At 48.9% G+C, this 18,866-nt stretch overlaps 6 non-coding genes across 6 annotated transcripts; all 6 read right to left on the reverse strand.

Annotated features, from left to right (window-relative positions):
• Nucleotides 1-2,024: 2,024 nt before the first annotated feature.
• Nucleotides 2,025-2,105, reverse strand: trnas-aga. The gene has a single exon. It is a non-coding gene; the product is annotated as a tRNA-Ser (tRNA).
• A 2,215-nt stretch (nucleotides 2,106-4,320) lies between these two features.
• trnas-uga lies at nucleotides 4,321-4,404 on the reverse strand. The gene has a single exon. It is a non-coding gene; the product is annotated as a tRNA-Ser (tRNA).
• A 263-nt stretch (nucleotides 4,405-4,667) lies between these two features.
• On the reverse strand, nucleotides 4,668-4,748 carry trnas-aga. Its single transcript has one exon. It is a non-coding gene; the product is annotated as a tRNA-Ser (tRNA).
• A 3,360-nt stretch (nucleotides 4,749-8,108) lies between these two features.
• On the reverse strand, nucleotides 8,109-8,180 carry trnak-uuu. The gene has a single exon. It is a non-coding gene; the product is annotated as a tRNA-Lys (tRNA).
• A 1,404-nt stretch (nucleotides 8,181-9,584) lies between these two features.
• On the reverse strand, nucleotides 9,585-9,665 carry trnas-uga. The gene has a single exon. It is a non-coding gene; the product is annotated as a tRNA-Ser (tRNA).
• Nucleotides 9,666-10,737: 1,072 nt separating this feature from the next.
• On the reverse strand, nucleotides 10,738-10,810 carry trnak-uuu. The gene has a single exon. It is a non-coding gene; the product is annotated as a tRNA-Lys (tRNA).
• Between the last annotated feature and the right edge of the window lie 8,056 nt (nucleotides 10,811-18,866).

Below are 18,866 nucleotides of genomic sequence, written 5' to 3' on the forward strand. Positions count from 1 at the left end.
TTTTTTAAGAACAATCTTGAGGAATAAGATGAAAGCAATGTTTAGAAGATGCTGGCCCTGCAGCAGGAGGAACAGCGGTACTAACTAGGAGAACTGAGACTCACTCAGTTGACTTCATGAGCACTCTTTCCCAACGAGCTGACTCGGGTGTGCCGAGCTAGGGATATGGAGGCCGCCATCAATAGGATTGCTCTCGCCCCAACAGGACTTGAACCCTGACCTCAGATTAAAAGTCTGATGCTCTACCGACTGAGCTATCCAGGCTCCGCCCAATCTGCCGGCTTGTTACTTGTTAGTATATAACGATCCACAAAGCGCCGAGGTGAAGCCTGCAAAAACGGAATTGCGGAAGAGAGAGCAAAGACCGTGGAAGGTACAATTATCGCACCAAATACTAAAGTCAAAGGGCAATCGCCATCCGTAGTTGGCAAGGTTCGCACCAGCACCGGATGAGGTGGCAAAAACATGGGAGAGAAGATCGCTGCCTGCTGGCAAAAGCTCGCCGCGACCCGGATTCGAACCGGGGTTGCTGCGCACAACGCAGAGTACTAACCACTATACGATCACGGCACGCCACCGAGCCTCAGTGGTGAGAAGGGCTGGAAGCATTGGTCCGGGGCAGAGAGGGAGGAGAAAGAAAAAAAAATAACACAGCCCTTTCTCTTCTGCATGCAGGCGAACACTCTGCCACGACTCACGGAGATCAGGCTTCACATTGAGGACAAAGCAGGCTGAAAAGTGGATGGGGGTTTTTCAGTGCTGAGCCTGGAGTCCCACATGACTGCACTTTTGCCGCCTCGCCCAGTTGACCGAAAACTTGATGGTTGCTAGCGATCCTGGGTGGCAAAACAGCTTCGTAGTAAGCCTCAGTACCCCTTAAACTAAAGCACAATATCTCGGTTAATTCACCAACTTCATTTGCTTCAATTCACAGATTCAAGCCCCTTAAAAATAGACGCCGCTTCATGCGAAGGCAATGTTTGGACATGTCTGTAGCCAAGCAAGGGGAATTAGCTCAAATGGTAGAGCGCCGCTTAGCATGCGAGAGGTAGTGGATCGATGCCCGTGCATTCTCCAAGCTTGGGTCCGCTTTTTTAAGCTCACTTCCCTACAGAGACAGCCTGCGCATGACGGCAACCAATCTAAGCACCCCTGAAAGCGTTTTTTGACTGACTGCTGCCAAAAGATTCTTCAGACAGGGTCTAAAACAGAGTCCAGAGGGCTAACCACTACACCATGTAACCCTAGCTAGGGCCGTTTGGGCTCAGAGACAACCAATTTGAAGTAACCCATTTGCTGAATTAACTGGTTCTTATTCTTTGGCATTTAAGAGAGATGTGGGCTATCCTCACTTTAAAGAGCTATTTTGTAAGTTTTGAGTCTTTTCAAAATGCGCTCTTTTTCACGCTTTCTTTAAGAACAATCTTGAGTAATAAGATGAGAGCATTGTTTAGAAGATGCTGGCCCTGCAGCAGGAGGCCACCATCGATAGGACTGCCTTTCGCCCAAACAGGCACTTGAACCCTGGACCTCAGATTAAAAATTCTGATGCTCTACCGACTGAGCTACCCGGGCTCAGACCACCAACTTGATACTCAGATCAACAAAGCGCCACAGTTCAGCCTGCAAAACAGGAATTGTGAAGAGAGAGCAAAGACCGTGGAAGATGCAATTGGTCGCAACTCGTAGTCGGCAGGGTTCGAACTCCGCGCGGGAGACCCCAATGGATTTCAAGTCCATCGCCTTAACCTCTCGCCACGACTACACCGACCTGCTGCCTCCCAGGTCCGCTGACTGCAGGAAGAAAGCAGAATAGACCGCCAGCGAGCTTCAGACACAATGTCCAGCTGAAGGGTGAGGTGGCAAATAGGAGTCTGAGGGCAAAAGACGGCGACCCGGATTGAAGCGGGGTTGCTGCGCCACAACGCAGGGTACTGACCACTGAAGATGACGGCGCGCTACAGTCCAAGGGATTCAAAAAGTCCCGCGACTTGTTTATGCAATGCAGCGGGCGGAACGCAAAGCGTAGTCGGCAGGATTCGAACTTGCGCGGGAGACCCCAATGGATTTCTAGTCCATCGCCTTAACCACTCGGCCACGACTACTGCAACACCGAGTAGAGAGGGGTCCCACTGGGGGGGGTTTCCATAGCACCGCACGCTTCCAGCCGTATAATGCAATCCAAGTGATGTTCCAAGTGCTTGAATCTACAAAGATAAGTCCGAATAAAACACCACAGTCCAGAAATGGTGATCGCCAGCAGATTTGTAAAGTGAAAGGCTGTTTGCTTGCCATGCTGCCTCTTTTATACCGTTTTTCCTGTTTCCTGTCATGTGATCAGTCACATGTACACACGCCCAAATGCGTAAGAGGAAGAAAATGGCCAAGACCACATGGAAACCTGGTAAAATTCAAAAATACATCAAATCACACTGAGCAGGTTAAAACATGTAACCCTATGTACTACATGTAGCTGCTGTTCTTACTATGCCAAAATGTGACGACTAATTTGAACTAACCCAGTTACTTAATTAACTGGTTCTTATTATTTGGGATTTAAGACAGGTGTGGGGCTATCCTCACTTGAAAGAGTTATTTGGAAAGCTGTGAGTCTTTTGAAAATGTGCATTCTTCTTAAAAAAATTTTTTAAGAACAATCTTGAGGAATAAGATGAAAGCAATGTTTAGAAGATGCTGGCCCTGCAGCAGGAGGAACAGCGGTACTAACTAGGAGAACTGAGACTCACTCAGTTGACTTCATGAGCACTCTTTCCCAACGAGCTGACTCGGTGTGCCGAGCTAGGGATATGGAGGCCGCCATCAATAGGATTGCCTCGCGCCCAACAGGACTTGAACCCTGACCTCAGATTAAAAGTCTGATGCTCTACCGACTGAGCTATCCAGGCTCCGCCCAATCTGCCGGCTTGTTACTTGTTAGTATATAACGATCCACAAAGCGCCGAGGTGAAGCCTGCAAAAACGGAATTGCGGAAGAGAGAGCAAAGACCGTGGAAGGTACAATTATCGCACCAAATACTAAAGTCAAGGGCAATCGCCATCCGTAGTTGGCAAGGTTCGCACCAGCACCGGATGAGGTGGCAAAAACATGGGAGAGAAGATCGCTGCCTGTTGGCAAAGCTCGCCGTGACCCGGATTCGAACTGGGGTTGCTGCGCCACAACGCAGAGTACTAACCACTATACGATCACGGCACGCCACTGAGCCTCAGTGGTGAGAAGGGCTGGAAGCATTGGTCCGGGGCAGAGAGGGAGGAGAAAGAAAAAAAAACACAGCCCTTTCTCTTCTGCATGCAGGCGAACACTCTGCCACGACTACGGAGATCAGGCTTCACATTGAGGACAAAGCAGGCTGAAAAGTGGATGGGGGGTTTTTCAGTGCTGAGCCTGGAGTCCCACATGACTGCACTTTTGCCGCTTCGCCCAGTTGACCAAAACTTGATGGTTGCTAGCGATCCTGGGTGGCAAAACAGCTTCGGTAGTAAGCCTCAGTACCCCTTAAACTAAAGCACAATATCTCGGTTAATTCACCAACTTCATTTGCTTCAATTCACAGATTCAAGCCCCTTAAAAATAGACGCCGCCTCATGCGAGGCAATGTTTGGACATGTCTGTAGCCAAGCAAGGGAATTAGCTCAAATGGTAGAGCGCCGCTTAGCATGCGAGAGGTAGTGGATCGATGCCCGCATTCTCCAAGCTTGGGTCCGCTCTTTTAAGCTCACTTCCCTACAGAGACAGCCTGCGCATGACGGCAACCAATCTAAGCACCCCCTGAAAGCGTTTTTTGACTGACTGCTGCCAAAAGATTCTTCAGACAGGGTCTAAAACAGAGTCCAGAGGGCTAACCACTACACCATGTAACCCTAGCTAGGGCCGTTTGGGCTCAGAGACAACCAATTTGAAGTAACCCATTTGCTGAATTAACTGGTTCTTATTCTTTGGCATTTAAGAGAGATGTGGGGCTATCCTCACTTTAAAGAGCTATTTTGTAAGTTTTGAGTCTTTTCAAAAATGCGCGTTCTTTTCACGTTTCTTTAAGAACAATCTTGAGTAATAAGATGAGAGCATTGTTTAGAAGATGCTGGCCCTGCAGCAGGAGGCCGCCATCGATAGGACTGCCTTTCGCCCAAACAGGCACTTGAACCCTGGACCTCAGATTAAAAGTCTGATGCTCTACCGACTGAGCTACCCGGCTCAGACCACCAACTTGATACTCAGATCAACAAAGCGCCACAGTGCAGCCTGCAAAACAGGAATTGTGGAAGAGAGAGCAAAGACCGTGGAAGATGCAATTGGTCGCAACTCGTAGTCGGCAGGGTTCGAACCTGCGCGCGGGAGACCCCAATGGATTTCAAGTCCATCGCCTTTAACCTCTCGGCCACGACTACACCGACCTGCTGCCCTCCAGGTCCGCTGACTGCAGGAAGAAAGCAGAATAGACCGCCAGCGAGCTTCAGACACAATGTCCAGCTGAAGGGTGAGGTGGCAAATAGGAGTCTGAGGGCAAAAGACGGCGACCCGGATTGAAGCGGGGTTGCTGCGCGGCACAACGCAGGGTACTGACCACTGAAGATGACGGCGCGTGCTACAGTCCAAGGGATTCAAAAAGTCCCGCGACTTGTTTATGCAATGCAGCGGGCGGAACGCAAAGCGTAGTCGGCAGGATTCGAACTTGCGCGGGAGACCCCAATGGATTTCTAGTCCATCGCCTTAACCACTCGGCCACGACTACTGCAACACCGAGTAGAGAGGGGTCCCACTGGGGTTTCCATAGCACCGCACGCTTCCAGCCGTATAATGCAATCCAAGTGATGTTCCAAGTGCTTGAATCTACAAAGATAAGTCCGAATAAAACACCACAGTCCAGAAATGGTGATCGCCAGCAGATTTGTAAAGTGAAAGGCTGTTTGCTTTGCCATGCTGCCTCTTTTTATACCGTTTTTTCCTGTTTCCTGTCATGTGATCAGTCACATGTACACACGCCCAAATGCGTAAGAGGAAGAAATGGCCAAGACCACATGGAAACCTGGTAAAATTCAAAAATACATCAAATCACACTGAGCAGGTTAAAACATGTAACCCTATGTACTACATGTAGCTGCTGTTCTTACTATGCCAAAATGTGACGACTAATTTGAACTAACCCAGTTACTTAATTAACTGGTTCTTATTATTTGGGATTTAAGACAGGTGTGGGGCTATCCTCACTTGAAAGAGTTATTTGGAAAGCTGTGAGTCTTTTGAAAATGTGCATTCTTCTTAAAAAATTTTTAAGAACAATCTTGAGGAATAAGATGAAAGCAATGTTTAGAAGATGCTGGCCCTGCAGCAGGAGGAACAGCGGTACTAACTAGGAGAACTGAGACTCACTCAGTTGACTTCATGAGCACTCTTTCCCAACGAGCTGACTCGGTGTGCCGAGCTAGGGATATGGAGGCCGCCATCAATAGGATTGCCTCGCGCCCGAACAGGGACTTGAACCCTGACCTCAGATTAAAAGTCTGATGCTCTACCGACTGAGCTATCCAGGCTCCGCTCAATCTGCCGGCTTGTTACTTGTTAGTATATAACGATCCACAAAGCGCCGAGGTGAAGCCTGCAAAAACGGAATTGCGCGGAAGAGAGAGCAAAGACCGTGGAAGGTACAATTATCGCACCAAATACTAAAGTCAAAGGCAATCGCCATCCGTAGTTGGCAAGGTTCGCACCAGCACCGGATGAGGTGGCAAAAACATGGGAGAGAAGATCGCTGCCTGTTGGCAAAAGCTCGCCGTGACCCGGATTCGAACCGGGTTGCGCGCCACAACGCAGAGTACTAACCACTATACGATCACGGCACGCCACTGAGCCTCAGTGGTGAGAAGGGCTGAAGCATTGGTCCGGGGCAGAGAGGAGGAGAAAGAAAAAATAACACAGCCCTTTCTTCTGCATGCAGGCGAACACTCTGCCACGACTCACGGAGATCAGGCTTCACATTGAGGACAAAGCAGGCTGAAAAGTGGATGGGGTTTTTCAGTGCTGAGCCTGGAGTCCCACATGACTGCACTTTTGCCGCCGCCCAGTTGACCTAAAACTTGATGGTTGCTAGCGATCCTGGGTGGCAAAACAGCTTCGTAGTAAGCCTCAGTACCCTTAAACTAAAGCACAATATCTCGGTTAATTCACCAACTTCATTTGCTTCAATTCACAGATTCAAGCCCCTTAAAAATAGACGCCGCTTCTGCGAAGGCAATGTTTGGACATGTCTGTAGCCAAGCAAGGGAATTAGCTCAAATGGTAGAGCGCCGCTTAGCATGCGAGAGGTAGTGGATCGATGCCCGCATTCTCCAAGCTTGGGTCCGCTCTTAAGCTCACTTCCCTACAGAGACAGCCTGCGCATGACGGCAACCAATCTAAGCACCCCCTGAAAGCGCTTTTTTTTGACTGACTGCTGCCAAAAGATTCTTCAGACAGGGTCTAAAACAGAGTCCAGAGGGCTAACCACTACACCATGTAACCCTAGCTAGGGCCGTTTCTGCTCAGAGACAACCAATTTGAAGTAACCCATTTGCTGAATTAACTGGTTCTTATTCTTTGGCATTTAAGAGAGATGTGGGGCTATCCTCACTTTAAAGAGCTATTTTGTAAGTTTTGAGTCTTTTCAAAAATGCGCGCTCTTTTCACGCTTTCTTTAAGAACAATCTTGAGTAATAAGATGAGAGCATTGTTTAGAAGATGCTGGCCCTGCAGCAGGAGGCCGCCATCCATAGGACTGCCTTTCGCCCAAACAGGCACTTGAACCCTGGACCTCAGATTAAAATTCTGATGCTCTACCGACTGAGCTACCCGGCTCAGACCACCAACTTGATACTGTATCAACAAAGCGCCACAGCAGCCTGCAAAACAGGAATTGTGGAAGAGAGAGCAAAGACCGTGGAAGATGCAATTGGTCGCAACTCGTAGTCGGCAGGGTTCGAACCCGCGCGCGGAGACCCTAATGGATTTCAAGTCCATCGCCTTAACCTCTCGGCCACGACTACACCGACCTGCTGCCCTCCAGGTCCGCTGACTGCAGGAAGAAAGCAGAATAGACCGCCAGCGAGCTTCAGACACAATGTCCAGCTGAAGGGTGAGGTGGCAAATAGGAGTCTGAGGGCAAAAGACGGCGAGACCCGGATTGAAGCGGGTTGCTGCGGCACAACGCAGGGTACTGACCACTGAAGATGACGGCGCACTACAGTCCAAGGGATTCAAAAAGTCCCGCGACTTGTTTATGCAATGCAGCGGGCGGAACGCAAAAGCGTAGTCGGCAGGATTCGAACTCGCGCCGGGAGACCCCAATGGATTTCTAGTCCATCGCCTTAACCACTCGCCACGACTACTGCAACACCGAGTAGAGAGGGGTCCCACTGGGGGTTTCCAGCAGCACCGCACGCTTCCAGCCGTGTATAATGCAATCCAAGTGATGTTCCAAGTGCTTGAATCTACAAAGATAAGTCCGAATAAAACACCACAGTCCAGAAATGGTGATCGCCAGCAGATTTGTAAAGTGAAAGGCTGTTTGCTTGCCATGCTGCCTCTTTTATACCGTTTTTTCCTGTTTCCTGTCATGTGATCAGTCACATGTACACACGCCCAAATGCGTAAGAGGAAGAAAATGGCCAAGACCACATGGAAACCTGGTAAAATTCAAAATACATCAAATCACACTGAGCAGGTTAAAACATGTAACCCTATGTACTACATGTAGCTGCTGTTCTTACTATGCCAAAATGTGACGACTAATTTGAACTAACCCAGTTACTTAATTAACTGGTTCTTATTATTTGGGATTTAAGACAGGTGTGGGGCTATCCTCACTTGAAAGAGTTATTTGGAAAGCTGTGAGTCTTTTGAAAATGTGCATTCTTCTTAAAAAATTTTTTAAGAACAATCTTGAGGAATAAGATGAAAGCAATGTTTAGAAGATGCTGGCCCTGCAGCAGGAGGAACAGCGGTACTAACTAGGAGAACTGAGACTCACTCAGTTGACTTCATGAGCACTCTTTCCCAACGAGCTGACTCGGGTGTGCCGAGCTAGGATATGGAGGCCGCCATCAATAGGATTGCCTCGCGCCCGAACAGGGACTTGAACCCTGGACCTCAGATTAAAAGTCTGATGCTCTACCGACTGAGCTATCCAGGCTCCGCCCAATCTGCCGGCTTGTTACTTGTTAGTATATAACGATCCACAAAGCGCCGAGGTGAAGCCTGCAAAAACGGAATTGCGGAAGAGAGAGCAAAGACCGTGGAAGGTACAATTATCGCACCAAATACTAAAGTCAAAGGGCAATCGCCATCCGTAGTTGGCAAGGTTCGCACCAGCACCGGATGAGGTGGCAAAAACATGGGAGAGAAGATCGCTGCCTGTTGGCAAAAGCCTCGCCGTGACCCGGATTCGAACCGGGTTGCTGCGCCACAACGCAGAGTACTAACCACTATACGATCACGGCACGCCACTGAGCCTCAGTGGTGAGAAGGGCTGGAAGCATTGGTCCGGGGCAGAGAGGAGGAGAAAGAAAAAATAACACAGCCCTTTCTCTTCTGCATGCAGGCGAACACTCTGCCACGACTACGGAGATCAGGCTTCACATTGAGGACAAAGCAGGCTGAAAAGTGGATGGGGTTTTTCAGTGCTGAGCCTGGAGTCCCACATGACTGCACTTTTGCCGCTTCTCGCCCAGTTGACCAAAACTTGATGGTTGCTAGCGATCCTGGGTGGCAAAACAGCTTCGTAGTAAGCCTCAGTACCCTTAAACTAAAGCACAATATCTCGGTTAATTCACCAACTTCATTTGCTTCAATTCACAGATTCAAGCCCTTAAAAATAGACGCCGCCTCATGAAGGCAATGTTTGGACATGTCTGTAGCCAAGCAAGGGAATTAGCTCAAATGGTAGAGCGCCGCTAGCATGCGAGAGGTAGTGGATCGATGCCCGCATTCTCCAAGCTTGGGTCCGCTTTTTAAGCTCACTTCCCTACAGAGACAGCCTGCGCATGACGGCAACCAATCTAAGCACCCCTGAAAGCGTTTTTTGACTGACTGCTGCCAAAAGATTCTTCAGACAGGGTCTAAAACAGAGTCCAGAGGGCTAACCACTACACCATGTAACCCTAGCTAGGGCCGTTTGGGCTCAGAGACAACCAATTTGAAGTAACCCATTTGCTGAATTAACTGGTTCTTATTCTTTGGCATTTAAGAGAGATGTGGGGCTATCCTCACTTTAAAGAGCTATTTTGTAAGTTTTGAGTCTTTTCAAAATGCGCGTTCTTTTCACGCTTCTTTAAGAACAATCTTGAGTAATAAGATGAGAGCATTGTTTAGAAGATGCTGGCCCTGCAGCAGGAGGCCGCCATCCATAGGACTGCCTTTCGCCCAAACAGGCACTTGAACCTGGACCTCAGATTAAAATCTGATGCTCTACCGACTGAGCTACCTGGGCTCAGACCACCAACTTGATACTCGTATCAACAAAGCGCCACAGCAGCCTGCAAAACAGGAATTGTGGAAGAGAGAGCAAAGACCGTGGAAGATGCAATTGGTCGCAACTCGTAGTCGGCAGGGTTCGAACCTGCGCGGGAGACCCCAATGGATTTCAAGTCCATCGCCTTAACCTCTCGGCCACGACTACACCGACCTGCTGCCCTCCAGGTCCGCTGACTGCAGGAAGAAAGCAGAATAGACCGCCAGCGAGCTTCAGACACAATGTCCAGCTGAAGGGTGAGGTGGCAAATAGAGTCTGAGGGCAAAAGACGGCGAGACCCGGATTGAAGCGGGGTTGCTGCGCTACACAACGCAGGGTACTGACCACTGAAGATGACGGCGTGCTACAGTCCAAGGATTCAAAAAGTCCCGCGACTTGTTTATGCAATGCAGCGGGCGGAACGCAAAAAGCGTAGTCGGCAGGATTCGAACTCGCGCGGGGAGACCCCAATGGATTTCTAGTCCATCGCCTTAACCACTCGCCACGACTACTGCAACACCGAGTAGAGAGGGGTCCCACTGGGGGTTTCATAGCACCGCACGCTTCCAGCCGTATAATGCAATCCAAGTGATGTTCCAAGTGCTTGAATCTACAAAGATAAGTCCGAATAAAACACCACAGTCCAGAAATGGTGATCGCCAGCAGATTTGTAAAGTGAAAGGCTGTTTGCTTGCCATGCTGCCTCTTTTATACTGTTTTTTCCTGTTTCCTGTCATGTGATCAGTCACATGTACACACGCCCAAATGCGTAAGAGGAAGAAAATGGCCAAGACCACATGGAAACCTGGTAAAATTCAAAAATACATCAAATCACACTGAGCAGGTTAAAACATGTAACCCTATGTACTACATGTAGCTGCTGTTCTTACTATGCCAAAATGTGACGACTAATTTGAACTAACCCAGTTACTTAATTAACTGGTTCTTATTATTTGGGATTTAAGACAGGTGTGGGGCTATCCTCACTTGAAAGAGTTATTTGGAAAGCTGTGAGTCTTTTGAAAATGTGCATTCTTCTTAAAAATTTTTTTAAGAACAATCTTGAGGAATAAGATGAAAGCAATGTTTAGAAGATGCTGGCCCTGCAGCAGGAGGAACAGCGGTACCAACTAGGAGAACTGAGACTCACCCAGTTGACTTCATGAGCACTCTTTCCCAACGAGCTGACTCGGTGTGCCGAGCTAGGGATATGGAGGCCGCCATCAATAGGATTGCCTCGCGCCCGAACAGGGACTTGAACCCTGGACCCTCAGATTAAAAGTCTGATGCTCTACCGACTGAGCTATCCAGGCTCCGCCCAATCTGCCGGCTTGTTACTTGTTAGTATATAACGATCCACAAAGCGCCGAGGTGAAGCCTGCAAAAACGGAATTGCGGAAGAGAGAGCAAAGACCGTGGAAGGTACAATTATCGCACCAAATACTAAAGTCAAAGGGCAATCGCCATCCGTAGTTGGCAAGGTTCGCACCAGCACCGGATGAGGTGGCAAAAACATGGGAGAGAAGATCGCTGCCTGTTGGCAAAAGCCTGCCGTGACCCGGATTCGAACGGGGTTGCTGCGCCACAACGCAGAGTACTAACCACTATACGATCACGGCACGCCACTGAGCCTCAGTGGTGAGAAGGGCTGGAAGCATTGGTCCGGGGCAGAGAGGAGGAGAAAGAAAAAAATAACACAGCCCTTTCTCTTCTGCATGCAGGCGAACACTCTGCCACGACTCACGGAGATCAGGCTTCACATTGAGGACAAAGCAGGCTGAAAAGTGGATGGGGTTTTTCAGTGCTGAGCCTGGAGTCCCACATGACTGCACTTTGCCGCTTCTCGCCCAGTTGACCAAAACTTGATGGTTGCTAGCGATCCTGGGTGGCAAAACAGCTTCGTAGTAAGCCCCAGTACTTTTTAAACTAAAGCACAATATCTCGGTTAATTCACCAACTTCATTTGCTTCAATTCACAGATTCAAGCCCTTAAAAATAGACGCCGCTCTGCATAAGGCAATGTTTGGACATGTCTGTAGCCAAGCAAGGGGAATTAGCTCAAATGGTAGAGCGCCGCTAGCATGCGAGAGGTAGTGGATCGATGCCCGCATTCTCCAAGCTTGGGTCCGCTTTTAAGCTCACTTCCCTACAGAGACAGCCTGCGCATGACGGCAACCAATCTAAGCACCCCTGAAAGCGCTTTTTGACTGACTGCTGCCAAAAGATTCTTCAGACAGGGTCTAAAACAGAGTCCAGAGGGCTAACCACTACACCATGTAACCCTAGCTAGGCCGCTTGGGCTCAGAGACAACCAATTTGAAGTAACCCATTTGCTGAATTAACTGGTTCTTATTCATTGGCATTTAAGAGAGATGTGGGGCTATCCTCACTTTAAAGAGCTATTTTGTAAGTTTTGAGTCTTTTCAAAAATGCGCGTTTTTTTCACGCTTCTTTAAGAACAATCTTGAGTAATAAGATGAGAGCATTGTTTAGAAGATGCTGGCCCTGCAGCAGGAGGCCGCCATCCATAGGACTGCCTTTCGCCCAAACAGGCACTTGAACCCTGGACCTCAGATTAAAAGTGATGCTGATGCTCTACCGACTGAGCTACCTGGGCTCAGACCACCAACTTGATACTCGTATCAACAAAGCGCCACAGTGCAGCCTGCAAAACAGGAATTGTGGAAGAGAGAGCAAAGACCGTGGAAGATGCAATTGGTCGCAACTCGTAGTCGGCAGGGTTCGAACTCGCGCGGGAGACCCTAATGGATTTCAAGTCCATCGCCTTAACCTCTCGGCCACGACTACACCGACCTGCTGCCCTCCAGGTCCGCTGACTGCAGGAAGAAAGCAGAATAGACCGCCAGCGAGCTTCAGACACAATGTCCAGCTGAAGGGTGAGGTGGCAAATAGGAGTCTGAGGGCAAAAGACGGCGAGACCCGGATTGAAGCGGGGTTGCTGCGCCACAACGCAGGGTACTGACCACTGAAGATGACGGCGCATACAGTCCAAGGGATTCAAAAAGTCCCGCGACTTGTTTATGCAATGCAGCGGGCGGAACGCAAAAGCGTAGTCGGCAGGATTCGAACTCGCGCGGGAGACCCCAATGGATTTCTAGTCCATCGCCTTAACCACTCGCCACGACTACTGCAACACCGAGTAGAGAGGGGTCCCACTGGGGGTTTCCATAGCACCGCACGCTTCCAGCCGTATAATGCAATCCAAGTGATGTTCCAAGTGCTTGAATCTACAAAGATAAGTCCGAATAAAACACCACAGTCCAGAAATGGTGATCGCCAGCAGATTTGTAAAGTGAAAGGCTGTTTGCTTGCCATGCTGCCTCTTTTATACCGTTTTTTCCTGTTTCCTGTCATGTGATCAGTCACATGTACACACGCCCAAATGCGTAAGAGGAAGAAAATGGCCAAGACCACATGGAAACCTGGTAAAATTCAAAAATACATCAAATCACACTGAGCAGGTTAAAACATGTAACCCTATGTACTACATGTAGCTGCTGTTCTTACTATGCCAAAATGTGACGACTAATTTGAACTAACCCAGTTACTTAATTAACTGGTTCTTATTATTTGGGATTTAAGACAGGTGTGGGGCTATCCTCACTTGAAAGAGTTATTTGGAAAGCTGTGAGTCTTTTGAAAATGTGCATTCTTCTTAAAAAAATTTTTTTAAGAACAATCTTGAGGAATAAGATGAAAGCAATGTTTAGAAGATGCTGGCCCTGCAGCAGGAGGAACAGCGGTACTAACTAGGAGAACTGAGACTCACTCAGTTGACTTCATGAGCACTCTTTCCCAACGAGCTGACTCGGTGTGCCGAGCTAGGGATATGGAGGCCGCCATCAATAGGATTGCCTCGCGCCCGAACAGGACTTGAACCCTGACCTCAGATTAAAAGTCTGATGCTCTACCGACTGAGCTATCCAGGCTCCGCTCAATCTGCCGGCTTGTTACTTGTTAGTATATAACGATCCACAAAGCGCCGAGGTGAAGCCTGCAAAACGGAATTGCGGAAGAGAGAGCAAAGACCGTGGAAGGTACAATTATCGCACCAAATACTAAAGTCAAAGGGCAATCGCCATCCGTAGTTGGCAAGGTTCGCACCAGCACCGGATGAGGTGGCAAAAACATGGGAGAGAAGATCGCTGCCTGTTGGCAAAAGCCTCGCCGTGACCCGGATTCGAACCGGGGTTGCTGCGCCACAACGCAGAGTACTAACCACTATACGATCACGGCACGCCACTGAGCCTCAGTGGTGAGAAGGGCTGGAAGCATTGGTCCGGGGCAGAGAGGGAGGAGAAAGAAAAAAAAAAAACACAGCCCTTTCTCTTCTGCATGCAGGCGAACACTCTGCCACGACTACGGAGATCAGGCTTCACATTGAGGACAAAGCAGGCTGAAAAGTGGATGGGGTTTTTCAGTGCTGAGCCTGGAGTCCCACATGACTGCACTTTGCCGCTTCTCGCCCAGTTGACCAAAACTTGATGGTTGCTAGCGATCCTGGGTGGCAAAACAGCTTCGTAGTAAGCCCCAGTACCCTTTAAACTAAAGCACAATATCTCGGCAATTCACCAACTTCATTTGCTTCAATTCACAGATTCAAGCCCCTTAAAAATAGACGCCGCTTCATGGAAGGCAATGTTTGGACATGTCTGTAGCCAAGCAAGGGGAATTAGCTCAAATGGTAGAGCGCCGCTAGCATGCGAGAGGTAGTGGATCGATGCCCGCATTCTCCAAGCTTGGGTCCGCTTTTAAGCTCACTTCCCTACAGAGACAGCCTCATGCGCATGACGGCAACCAATCTAAGCACCCCCTGAAAGCGTTTTTTGACTGACTGCTGCCAAAAGATTCTTCAGACAGGGTCTAAAACAGAGTCCAGAGGGCTAACCACTACACCATGTAACCCTAGCTAGGCCGTTTGGGCTCAGAGACAACCAATTTGAAGTAACCCATTTGCTGAATTAACTGGTTCTTATTCTTTGGCATTTAAGAGAGATGTGGGCTATCCTCACTTTAAAGAGCTATTTTGTAAGTTTTGAGTCTTTTCAAAAATGCGCGTTCTTTCACGCTTTCTTTAAGAACAATCTTGAGTAATAAGATGAGAGCATTGTTTAGAAGATGCTGGCCCTGCAGCAGGAGGCCGCCATCCATAGGACTGCCTTTCGCCCAAACAGGCACTTGAACCCTGGACCTCAGATTAAAATTCTGATGCTCTACCGACTGAGCTACCCGGCTCAGACCACCAACTTGATACTCAGATCAACAAAGCGCCACAGCAGCCTGCAAAACAGGAATTGTGGAAGAGAGAGCAAAGACCGTGGAAGATGCAATTGGTCGCAACTCGTAGTCGGCAGGGTTCGAACTCGCGCGGGGAGACCCCAATGGATTTCAAGTCCATCGCCTTAACCTCTCGGCCACGACTACACCGACCTGCTGCCCTCCAGGTCCGCTGACTGCAGGAAGAAAGCAGAATAGACCGCCAGCGAGCTTCAGACACAATGTCCAGCTGAAGGGTGAGGTGGCAAATAGGAGTCTGAGGGCAAAAGACGGCGAGACCCGGATTGAAGCGGGGTTGCTGCGCCACAACGCAGGGTACTGACCACTGAAGATGACGGCGCGCTACAGTCCAAGGGATTCAAAAAGTCCCGCGACTTGTTTATGCAATGCAGCGGGCGGAACGCAAAAGCGTAGTCGGCAGGATTCGAACTCGCGCGGGAGACCCCAATGGATTTCTAGTCCATCGCCTTAACCACTCGCCACGACTACTGCAACACCGAGTAGAGAGGGGTCCCACTGGGGGTTTCATAGCACCGCACGCTTCCAGCCGTATAATGCAATCCAAGTGATGTTCCAAGTGCTTGAATCTACAAAGATAAGTCCGAATAAAACACCACAGTCCAGAAATGGTGATCGCCAGCAGATTTGTAAAGTGAAAGGCTGTTTGCTTGCCATGCTGCCTCTTTTATACCGTTTTTTCCTGTTTCCTGTCATGTGATCAGTCACATGTACACACGCCCAAATGCGTAAGAGGAAGAAATGGCCAAGACCACATGGAAACCTGGTAAAATTCAAAAATACATCAAATCACACTGAGCAGGTTAAAACATGTAACCCTATGTACTACATGTAGCTGCTGTTCTTACTATGCCAAAATGTGACGACTAATTTGAACTAACCCAGTTACTTAATTAACTGGTTCTTATTATTTGGGATTTAAGACAGGTGTGGGGCTATCCTCACTTGAAAGAGTTATTTGGAAAGCTGTGAGTCTTTTGAAAATGTGCATTCTTCTTAAAAATTTTTTTAAGAACAATCTTGAGGAATAAGATGAAAGCAATGTTTAGAAGATGCTGGGCCCTGCAGCAGGAGGAACAGCGGTACTAACTAGGAGAACTGAGACTCACTCAGTTGACTTCATGAGCACTCTTTCCCAACGAGCTGACTCGGTGTGCCGAGCTAGGGATATGGAGGCCGCCATCAATAGGATTGCCTCGCGCCCGAACAGGGACTTGAACCCTGACCTCAGATTAAAAGTCTGATGCTCTACCGACTGAGCTATCCAGGCTCCAACTCGCCCAATCTGCCGGCTTGTTACTTGTTAGTATATAACGTATCCACAAAGCGCCGAGGTGAAGCCTGCAAAAACGGAATTGCGGAAGAGAGAGCAAAGACCGTGGAAGGTACAATTATCGCACCAAATACTAAAGTCAAAGGGCAATCGCCATCCGTAGTTGGCAAGGTTCGCACCAGCACCGGATGAGGTGGCAAAAACATGGGAGAGAAGATCGCTGCCTGTTGGCAAAGCCTGCCGTGACCCGGATTCGAACCGGGGTTGCTGCGCCACAACGCAGAGTACTAACCACTATACGATCACGGCACGCCACTGAGCCTCAGTGGTGAGAAGGGCTGGAAGCATTGGTCCGGGGCAGAGAGGGAGGAGAAAGAAAAAAATAACACAGCCCTTTCTCTTCTGCATGCAGGCGAACACTCTGCCACGACTACGGAGATCAGGCTTCACATTGAGGACAAAGCAGGCTGAAAAGTGGATGGGGTTTTTCAGTGCTGAGCCTGGAGTCCCACATGACTGCACTTTTTGCCGCTCGCCCAGTTGACCGAAAACTTGATGGTTGCTAGCGATCCTGGGTGGCAAAACAGCTTCGTAGTAAGCCTCAGTACCCTTTTAAACTAAAGCACAATATCTCGGTTAATTCACCAACTTCATTTGCTTCAATTCACAGATTCAAGCCCTTAAAAATAGACGCCGCTTGCGAAGGCAATGTTTGGACATGTCTGTAGCCAAGCAAGGGGAATTAGCTCAAATGGTAGAGCGCTCGCTTAGCATGCGAGAGGTAGTGGATCGATGCCCGCATTCTCCAAGCTTGGGTCCGCTTTTAAGCTCACTTCCCTACAGAGACAGCCTGCGCATGACGGCAACCAATCTAAGCACCACCTGAAAGCGTTTTTTGACTGACTGCTGCCAAAAGATTCTTCAGACAGGGTCTAAAACAGAGTCCAGAGGGCTAACCACTACACCATGTAACCTCTAGCTAGGGCCAAGCTTGGGCTCAGAGACAACCAATTTGAAGTAACCCATTTGCTGAATTAACTGGTTCTTATTCTTTGGCATTTAAGAGAGATGTGGGGCTATCCTCACTTTAAAGAGCTATTTTGTAAGTTTTGAGTCTTTTCAAAATGCGCGTTCTTTTCACGCTTTCTTTAAGAACAATCTTGAGTAATAAGATGAGAGCATTGTTTAGAAGATGCTGGCCCTGCAGCAGGAGGCCGCCATCCATAGGACTGCCTTTCGCCCAAACAGGCACTTGAACCCTGGACCTCAGATTAAAAGTCTGATGCTCTACCGACTGAGCTACCTGGCTCAGACCACCAACTTGATACTGTATCAACAAAGCGCCACAGTGCAGCCTGCAAAACAGGAATTGTGGAAGAGAGAGCAAAGACCGTGGAAGATGCAATTGGTCGCAACTCGTAGTCGGCAGGGTTCGAACTCCTGCGCGGGAGACCCCAATGGATTTCAAGTCCATCGCCTTAACCTCTCGGCCACGACTACACCGACCTGCTGCCCTCCAGGTCCGTTGACTGCAGGAAGAAAGCAGAATAGACCGCCAGCGAGCTTCAGACACAATGTCCAGCTGAAGGGTGAGGTGGCAAATAGGAGTCTGAGGGCAAAAGACGGCGAGACCCGGATTGAAGCGGGTTGCTGCGCCACAACGCAGGGTACTGACCACTGAAGATGACGGCGCGCACAGTCCAAGGGATTCAAAAAGTCCCGCGACTTGTTTATGCAATGCAGCGGGCGGAACGCAAAAGCGTAGTCGGCAGGATTCGAACCCGCGCGGGAGACCCCAATGGATTTCTAGTCCATCGCCTTAACCACTCGCCACGACTACTGCAACACCGAGTAGAGAGGGGTCCCACTGGGGGTTTCCATAGCACCGCACGCTTCCAGCCGTATAATGCAATCCAAGTGATGTTCCAAGTGCTTGAATCTACAAAGATAAGTCCGAATAAAACACCACAGTCCAGAAATGGTGATCGCCAGCAGATTTGTAAAGTGAAAGGCTGTTTGCTTGCCATGCTGCCTCTTTTATACCGTTTTTTCCTGTTTCCTGTCATGTGATCAGTCACATGTACACACGCCCAAATGCGTAAGAGGAAGAAAATGGCCAAGACCACATGGAAACCTGGTAAAATTCAAAAATACATCAAATCACACTGAGCAGGTTAAAACATGTAACCCTATGTACTACATGTAGCTGCTGTTCTTACTATGCCAAAATGTGACGACTAATTTGAACTAACCCAGTTACTTAATTAACTGGTTCTTATTATTTGGGATTTAAGACAGGTGTGGGGCTATCCTCACTTGAAAGAGTTTTTGGAAAGCTGTGAGTCTTTTGAAAATGTGCAGTCTTCTTAAAAAAATTTTTTAAGAACAATCTTGAGGAATAAGATGAAAGCAATGTTTAGAAGATGCTGGCCCTGCAGCAGGAGGAACAGCGGTACTAACTAGGAGAACTGAGACTCACTCAGTTGACTTCATGAGCACTCTTTCCAACGAGCTGACTCGGTGTGCCGAGCTAGGGATATGGAGGCCGCCATCAATAGGATTGCCTCGCGCCCCCAACAGGGACTTGAACCCTGACCCTCAGATTAAAAGTCTGATGCTCTACCGACTGAGCTACCCGGCTCAGACCACCAACTTGATACTCGTATCAACAAAGCGCGCCGTTGTTCAACCTGCAAAACAGGAATTGTGGAAAGAGAGGAAAGACCGTGGAAGATGCAATTGGTCGCAACTCGTAGTCGGTCGGCAGGGTTCGAACCTGC

Source organism: Puntigrus tetrazona, chromosome 4, assembly GCF_018831695.1.
Source record: "Puntigrus tetrazona isolate hp1 chromosome 4, ASM1883169v1, whole genome shotgun sequence".
NCBI classification, from domain to species: domain Eukaryota; kingdom Metazoa; phylum Chordata; class Actinopteri; order Cypriniformes; family Cyprinidae; genus Puntigrus; species Puntigrus tetrazona.